The 25,982-nt window shown below is 52.7% G+C and overlaps 6 non-coding genes across 6 annotated transcripts; 2 read left to right on the forward strand and 4 right to left on the reverse strand.

Annotated features, from left to right (window-relative positions):
- Nucleotides 1–3,005: 3,005 nt before the first annotated feature.
- On the reverse strand, nt 3,006–3,087 carry TRNAS-AGA. The gene has a single exon. It is a non-coding gene; the product is annotated as a tRNA-Ser (tRNA).
- Nucleotides 3,088–14,935: 11,848 nt separating this feature from the next.
- TRNAR-UCU lies at nt 14,936–15,008 on the reverse strand. Its single transcript has one exon. It is a non-coding gene; the product is annotated as a tRNA-Arg (tRNA).
- A 1,904-nt stretch (nt 15,009–16,912) lies between these two features.
- Nucleotides 16,913–16,985, reverse strand: TRNAF-GAA. Its single transcript has one exon. It is a non-coding gene; the product is annotated as a tRNA-Phe (tRNA).
- Nucleotides 16,986–18,497: 1,512 nt separating this feature from the next.
- On the reverse strand, nt 18,498–18,579 carry TRNAS-UGA. Its single transcript has one exon. It is a non-coding gene; the product is annotated as a tRNA-Ser (tRNA).
- Nucleotides 18,580–22,782: 4,203 nt separating this feature from the next.
- On the forward strand, nt 22,783–22,864 carry TRNAS-ACU. The gene has a single exon. It is a non-coding gene; the product is annotated as a tRNA-Ser (tRNA).
- A 2,231-nt stretch (nt 22,865–25,095) lies between these two features.
- Nucleotides 25,096–25,169, forward strand: TRNAT-UGU. Its single transcript has one exon. It is a non-coding gene; the product is annotated as a tRNA-Thr (tRNA).
- The last annotated feature ends 813 nt before the right edge of the window (nt 25,170–25,982 follow it).

Raw genomic sequence — 25,982 nt, forward strand, 5'->3', positions numbered from 1 at the left:
CAGCCCATGGGGGGAGGGTGAGGTTGAATCTTGGTTTCTGAAGTGGGACGATGCGTAACTTCCCTCGGCTCCCACTCTACTCTTGCACTAGGGGGCTGGGCTGGGGATCTCATAGGGAGGGGCAGCACAGGAAAAAACAGTCTCCCCCCTATGGAACCCAGGAGTCCTGGCTCCCAGTCCCCCTGCTCTAGACCCCCGCCACCCCCACAGCCAGGGATAGAACCCAGGAGTCCTGGCTCTCCCCCTGACACACACTGTAACACTAACTGGACCCCACTCCCCTCCCAGGGCTGGAGATAGAACCCAGGAATTCTGACCACCAACCCCCCGCCCCCGCTCTGACCACTAGACCCCACACTCCCCTTTTAGATTTTAGTCCCGCTGCCTCTTCTATCCACCCACCCCACCTGTCCATCCCTTTGCTGCAGGTTTCTGGGGTGTCACCCCTGCTCTGCATTCCCCCAGTGCAGCCCAAGGCTTTTCCTCCTCCCAACCACACGTCCTCACCCCCCTCGTGCTGGATCATCTGCTTGGCCCCCTGCCCCCTCTCGGGAATGCGCTGTGCGGCGTGGCTGGGGATTGTGCAACAGCCGAGCAACAGGCAACACAGAACGGACACCACATGCCCTGCCCCACCTCAGCTGAGCTGCTCTCCAGGTGCACCTGGGCCCTTCTGCCCCACAGGGGGTGAGCTGCAGCCTCCGCCACACTTCACAGAGGGGTTAAGTGTCAGGCCAGCCAGCCCTTGTAAGATGGGGAAATCACCACCAGGGTCGACGGTATGGGGGCTGTGACATATAGAGAAACGGTTGTTTGCACTGGCAGAGGGCAGCTGAGCATGCACACACACACACACACACACAATTGCAAACATACACGAACACATGCATGAATCCAGCCCACACACACACACAATTGCTAATATACACAAACACCCACATAAATCCAGCCAACATCAACACAACTACTAACAGATGCCAACACGTGCACAAATCCAGCCACATGAACACACACACATTTGCAAAGCCACAAACACAACCCCCAGAGCTGTAATAACACCCCCCCACACACACACTCAAAACCCTTGCAGAAACCACACAAACACATGCAGAAATCAATTCATCCATCCATCCACCCACCCACACATACACCATCCCCATTCTGTGCACACACCTTGGGTCACTGTGACACTGAAGACTTCAGTTGGATGAGGGGCCCAGCACCATGTGTCTTTCCAAAAAAGGTTGAGCAATTCCCTATGTGTGGCTTCATGCAGGTGATGGCTGATTCCCCCAACTTACAGCCAGGGGTGAGCTCCAGCCAGTTCACACCCATTCACAAGAAACCGGTTGTTAAATTTAGAAGCCTTTTTAGAACCGGTGGTTCCAGGACACCTGGGGGTCTGTACTATTGACACAGACTAAGTGACAGGGACAAAACACTCAAATCCCGCCTGGTGCGGGGAGCCAGGTTTTGCTCTTCATATTCTGTAGGTGGTACATTTCCTGGCCGGGGAATGTCCCACAACAGCATTTATTGGGAAGCGGCCTGCAGAACAGTTACACTGCACATAGCTCCTGTGTAGGAGGGGTGTGAATTAGTAACATTTTGAGGATCGTTTGGGAAAGGAGCCTTTTGCTGACAAGATTTGTCTCTGTTCATATTTCACCTTCAGGTGTTATGTTGAGGGATCTTTAGTATATTTTTGTGAGGTTAATAACTATCTCCTCAACTTTATTTACTCAACTTAAAAATTGGTGTCACTTGATTTTTGCATCTCCCTGTGAAAATACAACTGACGCATGTGGCTTTCCACAGGGGGTCATGATGTTAAAGTTAAGGAATTCAGTCTCTGTACTTCTGGGGGGAGTGTTGCTTTTTTACAGCTGCCTCAGGGCCAGGCACACTGGGCTGTTAGCTGCACCCACTGTCCTTGCCAGGGGCCCCTGCTGAACCCTGGGCGGCTGCACTGCCATGCTGGGGTGACTGTGCAGGTAGAGAAGCTGCTGTGGAGCAATGTAGAGCAGGTGCAGGAAGGAGACGGGGTCACTATTCTCATTCTGAACTGCACCGTTTTCCAAATTTGGGACTAGATTCATAGCTTCATAGAATTAAGGTCAGAAGGGACCATTATGATCATCTAGTCTGACCTCCTGCACAATGCAGGCCACAGAATCTCACCCACCCACTCCTGTAACAAACCCCTAACCTATGTCTGAGTTATTGAAGTCCTCAAATTGTGGCTTAAAGACATCAAGGTGCAGGGAATCCTCCAGCAAGTGACCTGAGCCCCACGCTGCAGAGGAAGGCGAATGTCCGAGAACAATTCTAGGGGAAGGTGAACACAGAGCAATGACACTGGAGATGCCCAGACCTCCAATAGGGGCAGTGTGGCAATTACTAATGGGAAGATCATTTGTGAAATTAGTCGTCACTGACAAGATTTGTCTCTGTTCCTATTTCACGCTATGGTGTTAGTTAGAGGAATCAGTACAGATTTTTACTATATTAATTAAACACTTAATTTTATTTAATCAAGCCAAAAACTAAGTATCACTTATTTTTTCTCTGTCCTAGCAAGAATGAATTGAATTTGTGACTTTCTGGAAAGTGCAGCGAGATTAGTCTCTGTGTTTATGAACTGATGTTTTCCTCTCACAGGTCAGTGCCTGCATTGAAATACCAAGAGGGATCTAAGGGCTGGTGTACACTGGGCACTGAACTGGCAAAGCGATGTCTTCCAGGGTGTGACCCCCCACAAACCCATATAGTTAAGGTGACCTAAGCCCGGGTTAGATAGTGCTAAAGAAAAGGAAGAATTGTTCTGTCCATGCAGCTATTACAGGGATGGGAAAATCCCTCCAGTCACTGTCTACTCCAAAGTGCTATAGCAGTGCCACAGCAGGGTTTTAAGTGTAGACAGAGTGAAACTAGATTTATCTCCAGTTCGCACTATGGATGCTCAGGCACTAAGACTACAATAATAATAACAACAACAGTGCTTGCGTAGTTGGCAGGATTTGAACCTGCGCAGGGAGACCCCAATGGATTTCTAGTCCATCGCCTTAACCACTCGGCCACAACTACTTGACATGCATCCAGTTCACTGCATGATGATTTTGTTCTCACTGAATTGTCACTTCAAATTGTTTGCTCAGACCAGCTTCCCCAGCACACTCACGGCTGCCCATCAGTGTAAGTGTGTCCTTGGGTGAACAGCGAGAATTCCTGCCCATTTCCCTTCCGGGTGGAGCAGGATGAGAGTGTGTTTGTGTGAACGACATTGCTGTAGATTGTTGTTCATTCCCCACTCTGACAATTCAGGACAGTCCCTTTCCTAGTCAAATCTCCAGCACATCGTTCCACTAGCAGGGGGCAGGATTTCTCTGGGGCACTGAGGGCTGGTGCGTGAACTCAGCCTTGCATTCCACCCTTGATGTTTGATGGGACTAACAACAGCAGCAGAAAGAAAGAGCGGAGCCAATATCTCCCTGGCGGGGATGCAGGTGCCATGACCCCTCTGTCTGACCGTCGTCATTGCAGGAGAAAAAGGTTCACTGGCATCGAATGCCCTGGCTCAGACCAGAGACACAGGGAGGTTTTGCTGTTCATGGATCTGTGCAAAGGAAATTTTGTCTCTGTGTGAAACTGAGGTCAGAAATGAAACGTCCACATGGTGGCCCAGTGCTCTAGGGAATGTGGGTGAAGGACTCAGGCTGAGAAATGATTTAACAGGGGTTTGTTTCAATTTATTGCCCTGATTAAAATCTATGGCTAAAAGGCAGCCATGTTGTTAGTACTTGTACCTGTGTAGGGACACCCCAGTGGGTGTCAAGTCCAGGGGCAGTTGATTATTTTATCAAGGTACAAATTTCTTGGTCAAGGCCTAGGCTCCAGAGAAAACAATACACTGCTGATAAGAAGAAGTACGTCAAAAGATTTTGCAGCCACCATGGGCATAACTATGATGTGTCGTGTTTCACTCTTTATACCTGGCGCCACCTCCTTTCCCTTTAGCCTTGTAGTTGACCAAGGGCAAAGCTGAACATCTCCTCAGATACCAGGGAGTGTTTGTGTCCATTCCTGGGAGCTACACAGGGGTTTGATGTTGTTGCTTTCAATCCTCTGGCTCTGCCGGGATAAGGAACAATTCAGGCTGTCACTGAACTGAAGGAGGAGGATCAGTTTGTGACAGGGAGAGGGCCCCGCCTCCTCTTAAAGGTGTTTGTCTGGCTGGCAGTCCTGGTTCCCAGGTCTCGCCCATGGGGCTCCAGCAGTTTTGGGAGCGGGTCACTCCCTTGGCCCCACCTGCTGCCCCCAGGCGCTCCCTGCCAGGGACCCCAGCAGTGCAGCGGAGCTGAGCATCTGTCTGCTCGCTCCAGTGGCTGCCGGCCCCTCCCCATGGCAGGGCAGGGTGGGTCTGTGCCTCCGTGCGCTGCCCCTGTCCTGAGCCCCTGCAGCCAATGGGACACTGCGGGGGTGATGCCTGGGGGCAGCAGCACACGGAGGCCCCCCAGCCTGCCCCGCCTTGGAACCCCAGGTAAGCGCCGCACCCCTGACCCCCTCCCAGAGCCTGCACCCCCACCCCTCCTCCTGTTCCTCCTACCCCCTGCCCCAGCCCAGAGCCTGCACCACCATCCCCTCCCCACATACACCCTCCTCCCTGCAAACTCCTTCCCAGAGCCTGCACCCCTCTCCACAGACACCTGCCCCCAACTCCCTCCACAGCCTGCACCCTCTCCCTCCACACACACCCTCCCACCCACCCTAATCTCCCTCCCAGAGCCTGCACCCCCACCCCTCCTCCTGTTCCCCTACCCCCTGCCCCAGCCCAGAGCCTGCACCCCCATCCCCAACCCACATACACCCACCAACCATCAAACTCCCACCCAGAGCCAGCACCCCTCTCCACAGTCACCTGCCCCCAACTCCCTCCCACAGCCTGCACCCCCTCCCTCCACCCACACCCTCCCACCCACCCTAATCTCCCTCCCAGAGCCTGCACCCCCACCCCTCCTCCTGTTCCCCCCACCCCCTGCCCCAGCCCAGAGCCTGCACCCAGCACCCAAACTCCCAGAGCCATAACAAGGAATTTTTGTGCCCGAGGCAAGGGCCGGCTCCAGGCTCTTTGGCTGCAGGTCCTTGAGTCCCTGTCGGAGGGAAGGACCTGCTGCCCAATTGCTGCCGCTGCTTCATTCATCCTTCGGCGGCAATTCAGCAGCGGGTCCCTGAGTCCCTCTTGGAGAAAAGGACCCACTGACGAATTGCTGCTGAAGAAGTGGCAGCAGTAGAGCTGCCGCCGAAGCACCTCTGATCGTGGTAGAGCTGCGCCCCTCCACTTTGCGCGCCCGAGGCAAGTGCCTCACTCGCCTCGCCCATGTTACAGCGCTGCAAACTCCATCCCAGAGCCTGCCCCCCAGAACCCCTCCCCCACCCAAACTCCCTCCCAGAGACCAGCCTCTCACCCCTTCTGCACCCAAACTCCCCCCACAGCCTGCACGCCTCCTGCACCCCAATCCCCAGCCCCAGCCCAGGGCCTGCACCCTAGACCTCCTCCCCCCCACCCAAACTCCCTCCCAGAGCCTTAGGCAGGTGGAGGGTGGAGTTCTGGGGGGTGGGTTCTGGGCAGTATGAGTGACATTATTGGCCCACTGGGAGGACTGGAGGACTGGCACTGGCCCTAAGGTAAATTGAGGTTGAGACCCTGCTTTAAGGGATTGGAGCAATGTTGGAGAGACTGACGGGCAGGGAGCTGGGGAGCTGGTGACACAGAGCGGGGGGTCGGGAGTTTGTAAACTGTGGTGTTTGTATAGAGATAAAGTTTACTAACCCCCAGGTTAAAAACTGGTCCTGCTCTGGGCTATACAGGACACTCTCTGTTGTGAGGGTAGCTCAGTGGGTGAATGTTTCCCTGCAGGGTGATGGGTTCCTAATTCCAATCCAAGTGATTCCCTTTAAAAACTTTTTTGAATGAAAATCGATTTCCAGACCCATCTCCAGTATGTTCAGGAGTTCGCTGAAGGGGGGCAGGGGGCTTGAAATGAATTTAAAACACTCAGCAGTGTCCTGTGCAAATGAATAAAGACCTAGCAGAGCTGTCCAGCAGCTGAAATCAGTTCCAGTCCTCAGTGTCTCTAAGAGGGACACTCGGTAGCTGAGGCAGGTGGGACACCTCTGTGGTGAGGACAGGTGAAAAAATGCTGGATTCAATGAAAGCTGAGACCATAGGAGGGGAAGGTGAACGGCGGCACCACACAGGGTCATAACACTCAGACACGGGGCTTCGCTGTCACTGCCCCTGTGTTTTTCCATTATTTCTATCCTAAGGAACACACCCTCCCCCCCTTGTCACAACACTGTCACACACAACCTTCTCCCCTTGAGCCCCATCCCACCCCTACCACTCCCCCCCACACGCCATGGGACACAGCCTCTCGGTGACTCACCCAGATGGGGGCTTGTCTCTGCATCTCCCCAACAGGGGAGCAGAGAGCCGAAAGGGCCACAGGAGACCAATGGAGCTAGGCAGGGGATAGAAAAGACTTCCCCTCCCTTCCCAAGAGTCCCGTTAACCTCACCCATGGGACGTTCCAGCACCGGGTGGGCTCAAAGCACCAACCTTCCCCTCAGCAACGGAAAGGGGGAACCAGCTCTATCACATGGAAGGAGACACCCCACCTTTGCTGCTGCCATCCTGCAGCCTTTAATATGGATTTGTTTTAGCTAATGCAACCCCCCCACTCCGCTAATCCATCCATGAAACATGGAGACAAGCTCCTGAAAGCAGGGCCCAGTGGTTGCAATGGGTTAGTGCCCAGTACTCACAAAGCAGTGCTGAGTGGGAGTCATGCTGTGGTTGTGAGATCAAACCTCACCTACAGCACTAGTTTCCTTTAAGCAAATGGCTTCTGCCAATCATTTTGCCCTGCAGCTCAGAAGACACCGAGGTCCCCTTGCTTTACAGAGAGCAGGGCAGATTCCACAGATCTACCAGGCTCTGCTCTCCACCAGCCACCTGTGTCAGGAGGGGTCGAGCAAAACCCAGAGCACTGCCCCCGACTCCCCCTCAGTCTTTGCTCCCCAAACCACCTGTGTGCTCGCCCTCTTCACTGTGAGACTCAAACCCTGCCTGGCTTTCTGTATGTTGGGGTTTTTTGTTGTCTGTCGTATTGATGTGCATGTGGGTCCTGTGTAATTTTTGTGGATGCCATGCATAGTTGTGTGTGTGTGTGTGTATGACTTTTGCATGCAGATTGTTTTTTGCTAAGTATTCTTTTGGTATGTGGTTTTTGTGCTTTCCTGTTGTGGGCTTTTGCTGTACTTTTTGGTTTGGATTTGTTCTGTTTTGTGTGGCTTTCCCTTATGTGTATATGGCTCTGTGTGCTGTGTGGGTTTGGTTTGTGTTTATGTCTGTGTGGGCCTGTGCAGTCTGTGATCATCTCTTTCTCTCTGTTTGTATCTTCATGTGTAAATTCACTGGAACTTTTCAAACTCTCCACAGCTTTGCCAATTTTCACCAGGTGTTTTACTCATTAACAAATTCTCACTTGTTCCCTACCAGTTGGTGACCATCGCCCCAGGGGCCTGTCAGTCTCAGGGGCCTGATTTCCCATTGACCCTTCCCCCGTCTATTGGAACTGGGAACTAGCCAACCAAAAAAAACCCCACTCAGTTTTAGTTAAAGGGCCAACAGTCCCCTTACACAAACTGGCCCTGTGAGGGAGGGAGAGCTCAGTGGTTTGAGTATTGGCCTGCTAAACCCAGGTTTGTGAGCTCAGTCCTTGAGGGGGACATTTAGGGATCTGGGATAAAAATCTGTCTGTGGATTGGCCCTGCTTTGAGCAGCGGGCTGGACTAGATACCTCCTGAGGTCCCTTTCAACCCTGGTATTCTATGATAGAGTCACCAATGTTCAGAGAAACTAGCACAAGCTGGTATAATGGTTGGCATGCTGAAATCTGAGTTCACATCTCAGTGGCACCTTGTGGAAAATCCCTGGAGATCCAAGCGCTTTCCTATCTCCAGCTGTATGAGAATGAGCTGTTTACCTTGTGCTGAGTGACTCATACCCACTGGAGCCAGGTCTTTGGTTGGAATGGGGTCTAGAAGTGGCTGTGGTTTGACTGGGTGTTTGGGATTTCTGATGCCCACAAGTTTGGCCCTTGTGCTTTCTACCACACTTTCCTCTTGCCCACATGGCGCTTGAAGAAAGGAGTGTCAGGGCCAGGTTTCATAGTCAGGGAAAGGCAGGAGGGAGGAAGAGTCCCAGGCTGGAGCCCAGCACCTCTCCTCCTCTGGGCACCTAGAGCAGAGGTGGCTGGTGCTGACGGCTCCAAGGGAAGGCCTTAAAAGCCACAGAGCAACCGAGGGCAGGGCAAGAGGAGGGGAGAACCATGCCTATGCGTGGCCAGCAGACAGCCACAGAGACACCCAGACAGGCTGCTCCCTTGCATGCCGAATCCCCACTGAAAACCACCCACAGCCAGCTGCTGCTGCTCTGTGGCCAACATCAGAAGATGGTAAGAAAGCAGGGCCAGCCCCCCTGGGGGGCCTCTTACCATTCCCACTCCAGGTGCTCACTTTGGCAGTGGGGCAGGAGATTTTACCCCAAGAGGCTTTTCCCCAGCTGGCGAGAAGCAGAGAAACCCAGGCTCCCAAGGCGCTATTTAGCAAGTACCCTCCAGCACAGGGACAGGTGCACACTTGGAAGAGGGAAACTGCTCCACACGCTAGCCCGGGCAGCCGCCCATTTTCTTTGGCAAGTCAGGAATGGCAAAGGCGAGACTGGAAGCACCTGGGGCTCATGCCCCAGCCTTTGTGACACACAACCCCCAACTCCTTCCCAGGGCTCTAGCTGAAGCCAGAGCATTGGCCTGAGCGGCCAAGAAGAGGTTCCAGCCCTGAAGGGAGCAGGACTTTCAGCCCAAAGGTAAAACTGCACAATCACAACCACGAAGGGACTTGAACCCTCAATCGCCTGATCCGAAATCAGATGCCTTATCCATTAGGCCACATGGTTATAGGAATAAAACCTTTTCAAGCAGTTATTTGGAAAAGGCAGACACTGTGTTTCTCAGGTACTCTACTGAGTGGGGCCGAGACTCTCTGGGCACAAGAAGTCGAGTTCCCAGTGAGATGTGAGACAATTCTCTGGAGCCAGGTACAGGACTTTGGCAGGGAGGCTCAGGCATGGGGAATTGGGGTGCAGCGGACAGACCAGCTGTCTAGGTGCTTAGATTTGGTCTCACTGAGGAGAAGGAGGAATCCTGCTGACAGGCAGTGGCTGTGGAGAAAAAGTGGGATGTTCAGGCTGCTCAAGTCTCCTTCTTCCAGCTCCTCATCTGGCTGAGCTGCTCCACCGGCCTGGACAAGTCCTCTGCATGCACAGCAAATAGCCCAAGAGCCATTTCTGGCCCAAACCTGTGCTGGGGGGTGAGCGTCTGTCTTCCCTGTCCCATCTGCGCTAGAGCAGACCACTAGATTGAGAGAGACAGTCAACAACGATTAAGGCTAAGATTATATAAAGGGGGTCAGAGAATTTGTGACTTTCAGAGATCTCAGTGACATTTTCCACCTCAGCCCTGGGGCAGCAAGACTGGAGCTGTCGGCCGGTGGGGGCCTCACAGCTATCAGCCACCAATGTCGGAAGGGGCTCCCACAGGCCCATGCCACCACGGATGGACCCCACAGCTCCCAGTTGCTGTGAGTGGATCCCAGAGCTCCAGCCACCACATGGGACAGGGGGACCCTGGAGCTCCCAGTGGGGTGACCAGGGTTATAAAGTCCGGTCAGCGGTGCTGCGGGGCTCAGGCAGGCTGGTCCCTACGTGTCCTAGGGCACCGCACTGTGCCCTGGAAATGGCCAGTAGGTCCCCCCTGCTGCAACCGCTGACCAGGAGCCGCCCGAGGTAACTCTGCACCCCAACCCCCGGCCCCAGCCCTTAACCCCCCGAAACCCAGAGCCCCCTCTTGCACCCCAGAGCCCTCACCCCTCTGCACTTCAACCTCCTGCCCCAGCCCAGAGCTTCCTCCCACACCTGGAACCCATCATCCCTGCCCCCACCCCAGAGCCATCACCCCGTCCTGGACCCCAACCCCCTGCCTCAACCCACAGCCCCCTCCTGCACTCTGAATTCCTCGGCCCCATCCTGCAGCCTGGAGCCCCCTCCTCCACCCCAAACCCCTCATCTCCCCACAGCTTCCACAGGCAGACCCTGGAGCTCCCAGCAGCCATGGGTGGCCGGGGAGCCCCCACAGCCCCACCCCACTGCGTATGGACCCTGCAGCTCCTACGAGCGGACCCCAGAGCTCCCAGCTGCTGCGGATGGACCCAGGATTTCCCAACAGGCCTTGATGGCGGGAGGACCCTGCAGCCCCATGTCATTGCTCACAGACCCCGCAGCGCCGAAGCCCCGGGAGCTCCCAGCCGCCCCAGGCAGGAGAGGAGCCCCCAGCGCTCAGACACCGCAGGCAGAGCCGGGAGCTCCCAGTCACCGGGGGGGGGGGTGAGGAGAAGCCACAGCCCCCGGCCAGTGCAAGTGGCCCCGCAGCTCCCAGCCGCCGCGGGCGGGCGGACGCCAGAGCCCCCCGCTGCCATCGGGACCCCCCGGCCCCCACGGGCAGGAACCGTCACCCCGCGACCGGCAGGAAACAGCCGCGCGCGGAAGCGCCTCGCGCCCTGTGACCCCCCCCGGTGCTGCGGCTTCTCGCCCGGCGGGAGGCGGCGCCGCTGCTGCGGTCTCGGTTCCTCCGCCCGGCAGCGGGACCCGGCCCCGCACGGCCTCGCGCCGCTTCTCGCGGGCCGCGCTGAGCTCTGAGCGCACAAGGCCCTGGCGGCTCCGCCCCGCATCGCTGTCAGACAACGTCACCAATGGGAGATGAGCCCGTCAGAAACGTCAGTAGGGGAGGGCCCAATGGGAGACCAGCTTTCAGAGACCCGCCCCGCGCGAGGGCCAATGGGAGATCAGCTGTCAGAGAACACTAGGCACGCCGGCACCAGCCAACCAGGAACCGCCCCTCATCTCAAGCACCCAGACAGCCCCACCCCCACCTGTCCTATGTCCCACAGCAGCAGCCAGCACCGGCTGGCTTGTGTCGTGCCCCCCCAGCAACCCCCAAAGCAGAGTCTCAATTCCCCTCCCCCACCGCTGCTTTTCATTAGGTACCGAGACCCCCACCCAGACAGGCAAAAAAAAAAAGGATCTGCTTCCCACAACCAAGCTTCTCCCTCCCCCCCTTCCCCATGTCTGGCCACACGCTCCCAGCTCAGGGTGACCACACACCCCGTCGGGGCAGGCTCTGCTCAGCCCGGCTCCCCACAGCCTGCACTAAACATGTGGGGCCCAACCCCAAAACTTACTCGCTCACTTCCCTTTCTCGCGTCGGCTTCAGCCCCCGGGTCACAAACGCACCAACCGGGGAGCAGGAGTGCGGGGCTGCTCCAGGGTGACCAGATGTCCCGTTTTTAAAGGGACAGTCCGGTTTGGCTGGACTTTTTCTCATATAGGAGCCTATTACCCCCCACCCCCGTCCCGTTTTCCACAATTGCTTTAAGGTCACCCCATGGGGCAGCTCTGCGGGGACGGACTTGCACACTTGGGATGTTAGTGCAAAAAACTCCTCCTGGGCTGAGTAAAGGGCAGAGACCTGCCCTGAGCCTGCCCTGAGTGGGGGTCACCCAAACCGACCCTCACTCGCCAGGCAGGTGTCACCCTGCTGCCTGGGGAAAAGGCAACAGGCCCCCACTCCCCAGCTCTGCGCGGGCAGAGAGCCAATGAGAACTTCTATTAAAAGAGAAAGAGAATCTAGCCTGAGTTTGGGAAAACCCCACAACCACATTCACATCTACGCTCATCAGCAACCCCCCCACCCCAGAGTACGCTGGGCAGTGCTGTGCCTCAGTTTCTCACCTTGCAGTGTGACAGGCCAATCCAATGTTCCTTTAACAGACCCCTCCGCTCTCCTTCCCCCAACCCCCACTCCCCTTGGGCAGCAAAGCCCCAGGGGTGGGGGAGGCAGCGAGTGATACTTCAGCTTCTGCTGCCGACACTCCCTCAACTGGCTCTCGGTTTGCCCTCTTCACTCTGCATCGCTGCTGCTCCACGGCATTGTCCGTCACCCTGCTGCTGAGAGCTCCTGTGTCGCCATTTCCCCTGCTGCCACCTGCCTGTCTCCTGCAGCCTCTGCGCGGCCACCTAGTGGGGGAACCTCGCTACAAGTGCAGCCTGAGCAGCCTCTGTCATTGCAACACCATGGGCAGGGCGTGAACCGCCAGCTGGGGGAGGACTAACGCCCTGCCCCGCCCCTTCCACTTGAGGCCCCGCCCCTTCTGCAAACACCCCTGTGCCCAGCGTACACCAGCCCTTAGATCCCTCTTGGTATTTCAATGCAGGCACTGTCCTGTGAGAGGAAAACATCAGCTCACAAACACAGAGACTGATTTCCCCACATTTTATCTCTCTGCACTTTCCAGAAAGTCACAAAATTAATTTAGTTCTTGCTAGGACAGAGAAAAAATAAGTGACACTAAGTTTTTGGCTCAGTTAAATAAAATTAAGTATTTAATTAATATAGTAAAAATATGTCCTGATTCCGCTAAATAACACCATAACATGAAATAAGAAGAGACAAATCTTGTCAGTGACGACTAATTTCACAAATGATCTTCCCATTATTAATTTCCACAACCGCCCCCATTGGAGGTCTGGGCACCTCCAGTGTCACTGCTCTGCGTTCACTTTCCCCCTAGAATTGTTCTCAGACATTCCCAAATTTGGAAAATTGTGCAGTTCAGAATGTGAATAGTGACCCCGGCTCCTTCCTGCACCTGCTCTACATTGCTCCACAGCAGCTTCTCCCCCTGCAGAGTCACCCCAGCACTGCAGTGCAGCCACCCAGGGTTTTGCAAAAATTAATAATACAGAGTTTGGAGGTAAGTAAACATTTTTGAGTTGTGGAAATAGTAAAAGGCAACAGTTGTGGTGTTACAAGAAGGGCAGTTGTTGGTTTAATAATAAAACCCAGTTATATAAATGTAACTGTATGTGCAGCTCTGTGCACTCACGTTGGATGGAAGCTTAGTAATTAAATTATACAAGAGGGTCAGGTAAAGTGGCTGCTACCACCACTATGTTTTGTCCCAAGAAGCATTTACAGACATTCTGAGGGGAAATGGGCAATTTTCCTGCAATTAGCAAGGAAATTTGTAAAAGGAAGTGGTATTATTATTATTAAGCACTAATCTGTCCCCACCGGGGGCGTGTGTGGAAATTGTTTCTTTTGTTTTTCAGACACTCTACAAGCAAGCTGGTGCCAGCAAAAGACTAACCCATAATACCATGGATCTATGTTTTGTGTTGTTTGTCTGTGGTGTTTGCCTTGTTGTTAGCATTGTTGTGTTTCAGTGAACAGAAAACCTCATGACATGGGTGGGGATGGCTTCAAAAGGCTGACCTGGGGGAAGATGTGTATGGAAATTCAAAATGCTCGACTAGGAGGCCAGCACCTGTGTAATAGCTACCATGGTATCTGAATGGGCAGCTAAGGTGGGCCCCACAAGCCCTATGGTAATAATGAGAAGGGGATTTGCTCGCTGGGAATCAATGGGGGGTGTGTAAAATGGTGTAAATCCAGAGAAGATGTCTGACTGTGCCCCTCCCTGATGGCCATGGAGGAGCACACCCAATGGCCCGTGGCAAGGGGTGGACAATTGGGTGTACTGTCTATGAGGTGTTTTGCTGGAAATGTACATATTACTGGGGGCACAATTACACCAGCCCCTAACCAAATTCCACACTACACGCTGCTCTCTGGGCTTTGGTGCACAGATAGATCTGTGAATCTTACTGCTGTGAATAATCAAACCAGCGCATACAGCCTGATTCCACACCATGTGGTTAAGTTGGTTTGGACAATAACCCATTTCTCTGTGGACATTCAATGGACTTATGCTATGGACAAAAGCACGAAAACCTGCAGCGGCAGCGTATTGCAACTGCCAGCAACTGGACATGTTAAGAGCTTGACCCCGTCGAAGGAGGAGAGGAGGTGTTTCGGTGGTGGCCAGGATGTTGGACCATGCGGCAGTGCTCAGGTCTCTCGGTGTTACTGTGGATTATTACAGCGGCTGGTGTATTGCTAAGTATACTTGTGTTACGTTGCCTACGGAAATAACCTAGAAGTAATGGAGTAAGCCCCTCCCCCCTGTACTAGACAACCTGGACCCAACCTTCTCAGGCCCACTATAGTGGGAAGCCTGGAACGCTAATTGGAACAGGTGTGGCACGCCCGTACGAGAGGGGCACTGTACTACACACGGGGCAGTGGGACAAATGGAATATCAACACCTTCCACCTTGATGCCTGGCCCTATCAGGAAATGTGTCACCACATGTCCTATGTTTTGCTAAGAGGGAGAATGGAAACAGGGACACAGGCAAGGTTCTGTGGCGTCAGGGCTGGGATGGGGACACTGAGGAAGAAAACTGGAATCATTGTTTGCTGGAAGTTCAATCCAATAAACATCTAATTGTTTGCACCTTCGGACTTTGGGTATTGCTGCTCTGTGTGTACGCAAGAAGGACCTGGTAATGGGAGGGTGAAGGGATAAACCCTCTAACACACATTTGAACCTCTTCTTTTCACACCGTTGCTCATTCTCAGGGACTGCTTTGTCTCCAGACAGATCCATTCTCTTTCAGGACGGCCTTGCTCTTTCCCTCACCGAGGTGTGGGAGTAAACACTCCCCTTCCCTCTTGTCTCAGACAAACACTAGTATTAACTGTTTGCTACTGAGGGGTTTAGAAAGCATTTGTCAAGCTGCCATTTCTGGGGGATTTTTCCCAAGATCCAGTATTTTGTGTTCAAACATCTCCCAGCTTCCTTGCTGAAAATAAGGTCAAGGTTTCCTTGCAATATACAGGAAGAAGGCAGTTTTTCACCCCAGACGGGACTCGAACCCACAATCTCTGACTTAGAAAGCCATTGCCTTATCCATTAGGCCACTGGGGCACTGATGAAAGAATGGAAATTCCATCTCCTAAATGCATATTTCTCATATTAACTTGGAAGCCAAATACCCTCTTTATGCACCTTACAGAAATGTCTGAATCCCCTGGCAGCGAGGCTACTGGGCAGGTCGCTTACAGAGCTGAGCACCACCTTTCTGCCAGCCATCTTTAGAGAAGAAGGCTCTTTCCCCTGACAGCCACACAGAGCTGCCTAGCATCCCGAGAGCCTCCCTCGTGTTCTCCTGCAGCAGCCGCCTGCCACTGTGGGTGGGAAAAGGGGACCAGGAAGCACTGTGGCCTCATTCCGGGACAGGAGGCCCTCGCCACGCCCAGGCCTGTCTCTTGCCTTCAGCCCAGGCAGCCAGAGGTGCCGGGGAGCTCCCTGGCAGGCCGCCACCTCAGCCAGGAAATAAGGAAAAGGGGATGAATGAAGAAGTCAGGAAATAACAAGGAAATGAAGAGGTTTGTCGAACGGGTTTCTGCCCGATTTACCATCTTCTCAGCTACCGCTCAAAGTTAAAGACCTAAAGTCGACCTATCGGCATAAGTACAGATGGTTAGATGGGAATTAAAAGGAGCTGCTGTCATAAGTGTTAGGTGCCTGCAAGCAGCTTGCAGACTGTTTAAAAACACCGCAATTAGAGGCTCAGATGAAACGTTTGCCCTAAATCAGAAACGACAATAGGACGACCAGCAGAACGCCACTCTAGGTAAACGGCCGAGTACTGGAGGCTGTTAGAGGCAAAAAGTCATTCCTCAAAATTTGGAAATCAGATCCTAGTGAGGATAATAGGAAGGTGCACAAACTCTGGCCTGTTAAGTGTCAAAGTGTAACAAGTCAGGCCAAGAAAGAATCTGAGAAGCAACGTGCTAAAGATACAAAAGCTAAGCATAAATCCGGTCAATGCGAGTCCTGGTCTGTCCCCGCAGAAAGGTGAACCCCCTCTGTGGCTGGAGTGAGCTCCTCTAAGCCAACCTCACTACAGACCTGCGCCAGGTAGTGCTCATTGTAAAAATGTTTCCTCTGACGGTTGGGAAAACAGGACCAGCGGTGCTCAGGCCGGCTGACACAATTAACCCCCCCTCCCAACAACAAACATCATGCAGTCCAGAGGAAGGGAGCCTTTGATCTTCCCTCTCATGCCTTAACTGGGGACCATACACACTAATATAGCAGTAACCAGTGCCACAGAGCACAAAGCCCACCAGTAATGCCCTCCCTGGTTGGAGCTCCAGCCCCTTCTGTACTCGCACCGCGAATGTGACTCCAGCCCCATCGTTCTTCCCTGGCCAGGAGGCCCTTCCTCCAATCACCCTCTGCCTATTGAGCTACCCTAGAGTTATTAATGGGCATTTCCTGAACACTCACCATGGCTAAGTCCAGCTGCTCCAAGGCACTGAACATCAAGCGCCTCCTCCTGGGCCCCCAAATCCCTTCCACCTTCTACACAGCCACTTTTACAGATGCCCCTTCCCTGGTACTGCCCTTGCTGAGCTGCGCAGAGGAGTTTTCATCCCCTATTCCTGCCTGTCACTGCCCAGCAGCCCTCTGGCACCATTCCTGAGGGTCACCCTGCATTGCTCTCTTCCTGCCATGTTGGGAAAGACAGCTCTCATCCTTAAAGGTCAGGTGGGCCAACTAGGGGCAGAAGCCCATTCTATGTTTTCCTACAGCAGAGCCCAAGATCAGAGACTCACCTTCAGGGCCACCCAGAGGGGAGGCAAGTGGGGCAATTTGCCTCAGGCCCTGCAGGGGCCCCGTGAGAATACAGTATTGCCACTTTTTTTTAATGGAAGGGGCCCCCAAAATTGCTTTACCCCAGGGAAACCCTGCTCATCTTGGGTGCAGGCACCACTGGGCTTCTAGAAAACAAGTTGCCCCTGCACAAAGAGGATGAAAGCACCTGCCAAAGCCTGGGATTGAACCAGGGACCTTTAGATCTTCAGTCTAACGCTCTCCCAACTGAGCTACTTTGGCAGCTGTATGCCTGTATTTTGGCCTGTTGCTTCTCTGCCCGGGATGTTTTTGCAGCAGTTGCACACAAAAGGACGTCATTGGGAGGTGCCCATGAAGACAAGACTCGCTTTTCCCTGCCTTGCTCAGCTTGACTTGCTGCCTCACCCCGTTCCTGCCCTAGTGCCCGGGTTGACCTGGTGGTGGAAGGGGACTGGGGGCCAGTGGTGCGGGGAGGAAGTTGAGCTGGACCCTGAGCTAGACTAGACCCTGGGGGTGAGAGTCTGGCCACCACTTGCCGCCCCACCCTGTTGTCCTGGCTTGCCCCACTGGGCGTCATTTCGGGAGGGAAGTGGGGCTTCTGCCTCCCCTCCCCGATTTTCACACGGCAGAGGAGTGCGAACAGGAAAACGAACGGCTGCTCCACACCCCCACCGGAGGAACCCGGCGCCCTTAGCTGTGGGGAGTAAGAAGTGGCTGTTGGCTGACAGGGCCTGTCCCCGAGCAGCTGGAACAGCAGCTGCCGCTTCCCCCTCGGCTCCAGGCGGTGGGAAATGCTCATTGCCTGGCTGCATGGGCGGCTGCTGCTCTGTGATCTGGAGAGCGTCTGTATTGCTCTGTCAACCCCCCGTCTTCACTGAGCCAGTCTGGTAAGGTCCCAAGTGCCCCCTCCGGCCTGGCAGCTGAGAGTCTGTGCAGACATCAGCCCCCCTCCCAGCCCTACAGGCAGCAGCAGCACCAGCCCCCCAGCACCACAGGGGTACTCAATGCACTTCCTGTGGGGAAATGGCTCCTTGGGGTCCAGCTGCTAGAGTGAGAGCCAGGAGAGAGCAGTGTCTGGCTCACCGTGGGGGAGAGAAGAGACCTGGTTAGTGCGGATCTCCCTCAGCCTCCCCCGCAAGGCTGGTCACTTCTATTGTCACTGTGAGAGTCGGTGCTTCCCTTCAGGGCCGGCCCTAGAGGGATCCGGGGTATGGGACAAATCCCCCCTTTCCTCCCCAGGCCCTGCCCTCCACTACACCCCTTCCCCCAAGCCCCCACCCCTCTCCCACCTCTTCCCGCCCTGCACCTTCCTGCCCCATTCCTTTCCCTCTTCCACTCTCCCTGCTCCTCCCCCAGCGCCTCCTGCACCCCACTGAACAGCTGATCACTGGCAAGTGTGAGGAGCTTGTCAGCAAGGCCTGTAGTGGGTGGGGGGGAGCTGGCTGCCAGTGGGCACTGAGCACCTTTTTTTCTCTCTGTTGGTTCTGCAGCCCCGTAGCTCCCATGGAGTCGCTGACTCAGCTCCTTTCACACTCTAGAGAGAGGAGCAGAACCAGGGCTATGGCTGATCTATGGGGCACCAGGTGAGCGGCAGAGGCTTCAGGTGCTGAGAGTTTGCCCAACCCCTCAACAACACAGTGTGAGGTGGTGTCCCAGGCATCTCGATGAAAGGAGCAGAACAGAATTTACTTGGAGTGGGGAGAGAATTGAGAGTGTCTCAGGGGGTTGTACAGAGGTATTGCCCGGGTGAGAGACTGGCTAAAACACAGGCCTCGCTGTGAGCAGGATTTGAACCTGCGCAGGGGAACCCTATTGGATTTCAAGTCCAACACCTTAACCACTCGGCCATCACAGCTGGGAGCACAAAACTGCCCCAATGCCACAGAAACTGGTAAATAATCCCAATGCCCAGGCGTGAAGTCATCTGAACTACAGAATTCCGACCACAAACCTGGCTCCCAAAGCACAGGGGGGATTTGGGGTTTGTTCTGTTTGTTTAGCCAGGTGCCACAGGAGTCTTTGCTGCTTTTACAAATCCAGACTAACACGGCCCCTCTGATACTCCTAGTGACACTCTCCAATGGATCCCCATCCTCCACCCACCTTGAGCTAGGTAGGAGCGGATCATCATTATCCCTACTTGAGAGAGGGAGAAGCAAAGGCTGAGAAAGGAGAATTGACTTGTCTTAGGTCACACAGCCAGCCAGTGGCAGAGTTGGGAATAGGACCCAAGAGCCCTGATTTTGAAACTAACCATCAGATCGTGAATTTCAAACACTGAATGACCTGAATAAAGTGCTCTCAGATGAGCTCCAGACCAACAACAGTTCACAGTAATTATTCAGCAAGTATTTGAGGAGAACTGCAATGTTAGAGAGAATCATGAACTGCTCAGAGACCATTAATGCAGCAAAGCAGCAAAATTTGTCAACATATAAGAGGTTATGACTTATTTCCTTGGTCTTAAAAGAGAACAACAAGGACCTGAATCTCCTCCCTGTCAATAACCCCCTGCTCAGCCAATCAGGGTAGAGACTGAGAACGGGAGGCTGAGGGTTCTCACCAGAGAGCCCAAAGGATGGCCCAGGTCACTGGTGGGGATCACTGCCCGAGCACTATTTCAGCCCCACATTTTTGGGTGGACCTCCCACAGTGGGAGCTGCAGAGCACTCCCCCGCAACACACACATACACACACACACACACACCGCTCCTGCTGTTGGGAGGGGAACAGGTGAAAGAACAAAAGAAGCAAGAGACAAAGAGAAAGGAGGGAGGGATGGATGGAGGAAAAGGTGAAACAGAAAGGACAAACCCTAATGTCCCCACTGATTCTATGGGACAAAATCCCAGGTGCGGAATAAAATTCTGCCTCCTTAAGTTTGTGTTTTCCATGCCTAGAATTCAACTGTCACCAGATGGATCAGACTGAACAGGTTTCAAACCTCAAGGAGGCTTCAACCTTCTAAACAGGGATGGCTGTTTTCTAGTAAAATCAGGAAAAGGGAAGGAGAAAACTCGAAAAAGCTTCCTCCTGGCACTCACGTCCGTGAACCCGAATACTCTCAGTCCTCAAAGAGAGACCTAGAGAAGGAGACTTGCTGAAGCAAAGCCACAGGGGTCTCTGAGGTTTCCCTGGCCCCTCACCCCTGTCCTGCCTGACTGATGTCAGCATCTCTCTGTGAGGTCACCACCTCCCCACCACCTTTCACCAATAGTCTGAGGTCCTGCCAAAGGCCTTTGTGATGTCACTACCACACCCCTCCCTTGCTGTGCTAATGTCCTGCCCCTGGCCAGGCACTTTGGAGGTTTGAGCTACTCCCTGTGGATCACCCCACTCAAGGAGCGTTCGTTCTAGGAAGCAAGCCGGCTAGACAGGAAAACACAAGACGCTGCTCCCAATGCTACACTCAGTTTTTCAGAAATTAGTCAACTTTATGGCCAGAAGAGACCATTAGAGCATCTAATCTGACCCCCTGCATATCACAGGCCTCCTGTATGACACAATATCTACTTTTGGGCCAAACACATTCCAGAAAGATAGCTAGTCTTCATGAAATGACATCAGGACATGGCGAATCCACCACTTTCCTTGGGAGATTGTTCCTGTGGTGAATCATCCTCGATGTTGAATATTTGTGCCTTAGTTGTAATATGAATTTGTCTCTTTTCACCTTCCAGCCATTGGGTCTTGTTATGCCTTTCTCTGCGAGATTAAAGAGCCCTTTAATACCCCATCTTTTCTCTCCATTAAGGCCCTTCAACACTTCAATGAAGTCACCTTTCAATTGTCTTTTGATAACCTAAACAGGTTGAGCTCATTCAATAGCTCACTAGAAGGCATTTTTCTCCAGCCCTCAGAACACTTCGTGGCTCTTTGGTCATCAGATTCCTGAACTGCAACTGGATGTGGTTCTTGTTCTTCTGCACAACATAGCCCCTGGAGAAGAGGGATCTGTGAATGTACATTCGTATGATACCTTTGTTTAACTGATGAAAACATAAACTAGACACTTAGAGGATTGGAGCTGATTTCAGCTGAAGGACAGCTTTGCTACGTTTTTATGCATTTGGACAGCAAAATGTTGAGTGTTTACATTGATATCAAGCACTCCTGTATAGAGGAGCCCTTGAACATAATGGAGAATGGAAATGAAAATGTTTAACTTTTTTAAAAAAAAAAGAAAGAAGGTTATAAGACAACACAGGGGTTTGAACTGAGGACTACGTGAAAACTGCAATCAAGCACTCTAACACTGAGCAATATCCCCATGATAACAGGAGTATGGAATCATGATGTCCAGGACTTTGAAGGACAAACCCTGATTCATCGAGCTCCTTTGCCATTCCCAGACCACAGGTGTTTTTAAAAATGGGGTTTGATTAAACTTCTTAAATGTGGTAAACACCACAGCTTGCACACCCACCGATATAGCTTCTCCCACTGACATAGCTGCCACCTCTTGGAAAGTGGATTAACTGCACCCCCAGGAAAACTCTCTCCCATCAGCCTAGAGCAGTGGTTCTCAAACTGTGGGGCAAGACCCCAAAGTGGGTCATAACCCTGTTTTAATGGGGTCGCCGGGGCTGGCATTAGACTTGTTGGTGCGTGGGGCTGAAACCAAAAGTCTGAGCCCCACCACCCAAGGCTGAATCCCTCAAGCTCTGGTTTTGCCCTCCCCCAACTGGAGCAGGGCTCAGGCTTTGTCTCCTCTGCCTGTGCTCAGTGTAGAGGGGCTTGGTGCGTCTATATAGGGTCATGTAGTAAGTTTTTTGGTTATTTTTTGGCAAAAATCAGTTACAGTGAAAGGAAGTTTGAGAAACCCTGGCATAGAGCCTCTGAATATGTCTAGACTTGGCTCCCTGTGGCAGATCAGACACTGAAAGTACAGCCATGGAGACACCACACACCAGCCTGGCCTAGCAGGCAAGAATCAAACCTCCACAGACAAATGCCTGTTGTTTTTAACCCATCTCCCTAAGCCCTCAGCCACCACCACTTAACAAAGGGGCTTTTCTACATGATGGTTCTGGTCTCACTGAAGGGTCATTTCCAATTGTTTGCTCAGACCAGCATTAGGGGAAATGGTGCCCTGGGCAAAGCTTGTACTTGGGCACTTCCCCACTGCCCCTGGACGATGCCCACTCCCCCTTTACCGCTAGCCCCTGCACTCCCAACCCTTGTACCTCCTTCACCCCTAACTCCTGCCCCCTCCTGTGCCCCCTTTGCCCTTAACTCCCTGTGTCACCAGCCATTGCCCCTCTCCTGCAGCCCCTTCACATGGCTCCAGTGCTGGGGGCCCCGCACTTGTTCTCCCTTTCCCTGGGCTTTGGCATCACTAGCCCCTGTTTAACGAGTAGGGTTCAGTGGTCCCCAAAATGTGGGGCATGACTCCTAGGGGGACACAGAGGAACATTCATGGGGGCACCTCAGGGCCTGAGCCAGTCTCCATGGAGGGAGCAGCACTCAGCCCCACTCTGTCCCAGCTCTTCCCCAACCCCACCCTCAGCCTGGGGCTCTGACTCCCTGCTCGGCCTCGATCCCCTTACCCCTGTCTACACCCCTCTCCCCAGCAAGCAACAGACCCACTCCCAGCCTCGGTTCTTGACTGCGGCTTCCGAGGGGCCACAGACATGGATAAGAGGGCACAGTGCGAAATGTTTGGGGCCCACTGGTTTAGGGTGATGTTCTCAATCACTTCTATGAAGTCCAATAAAAGCAATTCCCCACCCATCAGGATGGACTAGGTATGTTCTGCTGCCCTTCACTCATGGAGGAAGGATAATAACATTTGATTCTATTCACTCCTAAAGTGATTTGTAACCTGCCACCAGCCAAAACTGGTCATTTTGGGAAAGCGGCCCCATCATGCTGCATAGCTAGGCAGGTGTGTCTATGCAAACACCGTCTGTTCCTGAAGTCTTTCCCCCAGCTCCTCACTAGATGTGAGGGGGGAGCTCATTCAGCCTCTGCTTCCGCTTAGTATTTAAAAAATCCTTATTGTCCCTAGCTCTGCTGGCCTTAGATTTCTCCTCCTGTCCCTTTTTTTAACAGCTCAGGTGAGGTGGTCGAGTGGTTATGGTGATGGACTACTAATCCATTGTGCTCTGCATGCATGGGTTCAAATCCTATTCTCATTGGATATGTTTAGTTTTCACCCCTCCTTTGTAGACAACCATCTCCCCCTTTGGTACAATGACAGATCAAACAATGTTGCTTCTTGCAAACAAAAACCTTCTCAGAAACTCAGAACTCCCTTGCTTTAAATAAAATGTCTAAATCCCAGATTTCTTAAAAAAAGAAATTCTCTAGTGTTGTATTTCTTAGTTTTTATCTCAAAAGAGAACATCCTCATCATCTCCCCCAAACACCCTGGGACCTGCCCAAATTATTAAAATACCCTCAACCCGAGCAAGGCCAGAGCAAGTGTCTAGGCCAAGCTGTTCTGAAGGAGGCAACTCCAACATTTTCTCCCTGTTTCCCTTGGCAAGGTCTGACTGAGAAAACAAAATTCCCCAAACTGAAAATTTTCTGCTGAAAAACCAATGCTAGTCTGTTTGGGGATTTTGGTTTGCAAGTATTATTGTTATTATTCTCTTCTGATTTCTAAATCAGTTCAGTTCAGTCTTTGTCCTCCAGGTGTGATTCCACCTGCTGAGTTGTGGGGGAGAGAGGCCAGGTCATGATGTCTCTTCCCCTCTTTCATAGTTTCTTCCAACTTGCTAGGAAGCTCCTTTGTTACCATGGGAGTCAAGCAGTGTCCATTGTCGCTGTGCTATCTCGGAGAAGTCTGCATTGTACACGGTTCCTGGGCTAGTCCTTGGGAGTGTGGATCCCTTCAATGGGCCAGCAGCGAGTCTGGCTCCTCCATTGTCACACCTGAAAGGCTGGGGGGGGGGGGATTTCCCCACCTCATAACATATCTCAGTAACACACACAGAGCAAAACTTCATAACTTCCCAACCAATGCTACACACACAATCCAACACGATATTAATGTTCAACAGATCAAGACTTTTGAAATGATACCTCACCAGGCAGACTTTGTACAAACCATGTCATCATTATATGAGAGTGGTAAATATGGGGCTTCCAGGTGCTGCTTTGAGCACAGCATGCCACACCTGGGCTTACATTGCAGTGGAGACGTACCCTTAGAGTCCATCTCTCCTGGGATAAAGATGGCAACAGGGCTGGCCTGGGTCATCTGACTTGGGCTCCTAGACGTAAAGCTGAGGGGCTAAAAACTTTGGTGCAGATATTTGTGTTCACGCTGAAGCCTGGGTTCAGAGACCCTCGCGCCTCAGAGGTTGGGCTCAAGCCCATATGTCTGCAGTGTAATTTTGTAGAGGTTGGGAGGGAGTTTAGCAAGTGGAAACAGTAAAACCGCATTGAGGGGAGTGGACCACAGACCTATCAGTTCTTAACCCCCAAACTTTCAGTAACTCTATTATCAGTGCCTGTGAGTGTAATTTAAACCATAGGTACATCTAGCTCTGAATCTTGTCTTCTGACAGTAGCCAATACCAGGGGCCCCAAAGCCATTCCCAAGGGACTACAAGGAGTTGAACCCAGGATCTCCTGTTTACAAAACAGTGGTTTTAACCAGCTAACCCAGGATACCTACTGTTATTTAAAATGCTGTGTTTGCCCACACCTGACTCTGCCAATCCCCACTGGGCCCTGACAAGTGTTGTTCGTGTTTGTATTCTGTGAAGCAGAGGAGCAGGTGAAGTTTTGCTCCCAAGGTGTGTGTGTTATTCTTTGGACAGGTCTACACTACAAAATTAGGTTGGTGTAATTACATTACTTAGGCTGGCAATGCAGTTCTATCAAGCTAATCCCGGTATAGATAGTGGCTCAGCTTTCAGAACTTACTGGAGCTATGAAAGGGGAGGGACCCAGCCTCTGTAGCAGGAATGCAGGACAGGTGAGTTCACGGCAGATGTGGTGGGATACTGGTGGAAACCAGTTATGGTGATATAATGACCAGCAGCATTTACACTGACATTTGTCACTTTAAGTTTGCTGCAAAAAGCACTAGGCCTCTCGTCAAGGTGGTTTTATTTTGTCACCAAAACAGGGCAATTTTGTCGCCAGACGTGGCATTGCAGTGTGTGCACCAGCCAAAAACTGCCGACCGAGGGAGCGTTGTGTGTTTTTCACACATCTGAGCAATATAATGATGCTGAAGTAACCTTATAGTGCTGACCTGGCCAAAGATTCACACACACACACACACACAGCTTGCAAGGAAAACCTCACCTGCTCCTCTGCTTTGCAGAATCTAAACACAAGCAAAGCTTTTCAGGCCCCAGTGGGGATGGCAGGGAGTCAGGTGTGGGTAGACACTGTGCTGTTGCCACAGGGAGGCACCATGGCTTAGCTGGCTAAAGCACCTGTCTTGTAAATAGGAGATCCTGGGTTCAATTCCCAGTGGTACCTTGTTGACTAACTTTTGGGCAACGTGGTATTGTGGGAAGACAAAACACAGAGCTCTTTGGTCCAGCCCAGTATAGTTGTTTAAATTATACTCACAGGCACTGATAACAGACTTACTGAAAGTTTGGGAGTTAAGAGCTGATAGGTCAGTGTTCCAGCCTGTCACAGAGGATCCTGCTTTCTCTGGGACAGGGTCAGGTCTGGGCTCTCATGCTGAATGGCTCATTGTGGCTGCCAGAACCTGTGGGCAGCTCATTTAGTTTACACCGAGGGTTGAGTCCTGCTTTGTGCACCGTGTGTGACAATGAAAATCCTAAACCACCCTTTGAAATAACGAATGCAGCAGAATGTGTTATTGTCCCTGCTCCAAAGCAGACAGACCAATGGAGAAATGCCACTGAGTCCAGGGTAATACTCCACTGCCATTTTACCTTTTTCACTTGCTAAACTCCCTCCCAAATTTGTGGGGTCCAGATCCCGGTATTGAGCCTGAGCCGAGATGTCTAGAGTGCAAATTTACCACCCCCATGGCCGAAGCCCCGGGAGCCTGCACTGGCACGGGGCAGCCGTGGGTGTTTCATTGCAGTGTGGACATAGCCTAGCATTATGTCTACACTGCCATTAACACACCCAAGTCACTATTCTCAAACCCTGGGTCAGTTGATTCAGGCTTATGAGGCTTCTGCTGCAGGGTTATAAAATAACAGCATAGACACTTGGGCTTCAGCCCAGCCTCCGAGACCCCACGAGGGGTGAGGGTCTCTGAGCCTGGGCTCCAGTCTGAGCCCAGATGTCTACGCTGTAGTTTTTAGCTCA

The sequence above is a fragment of the Mauremys mutica genome, unplaced genomic scaffold (assembly GCF_020497125.1).
Source record: "Mauremys mutica isolate MM-2020 ecotype Southern unplaced genomic scaffold, ASM2049712v1 001291F_np12_obj, whole genome shotgun sequence".
Taxonomy (NCBI): domain Eukaryota; kingdom Metazoa; phylum Chordata; order Testudines; family Geoemydidae; genus Mauremys; species Mauremys mutica.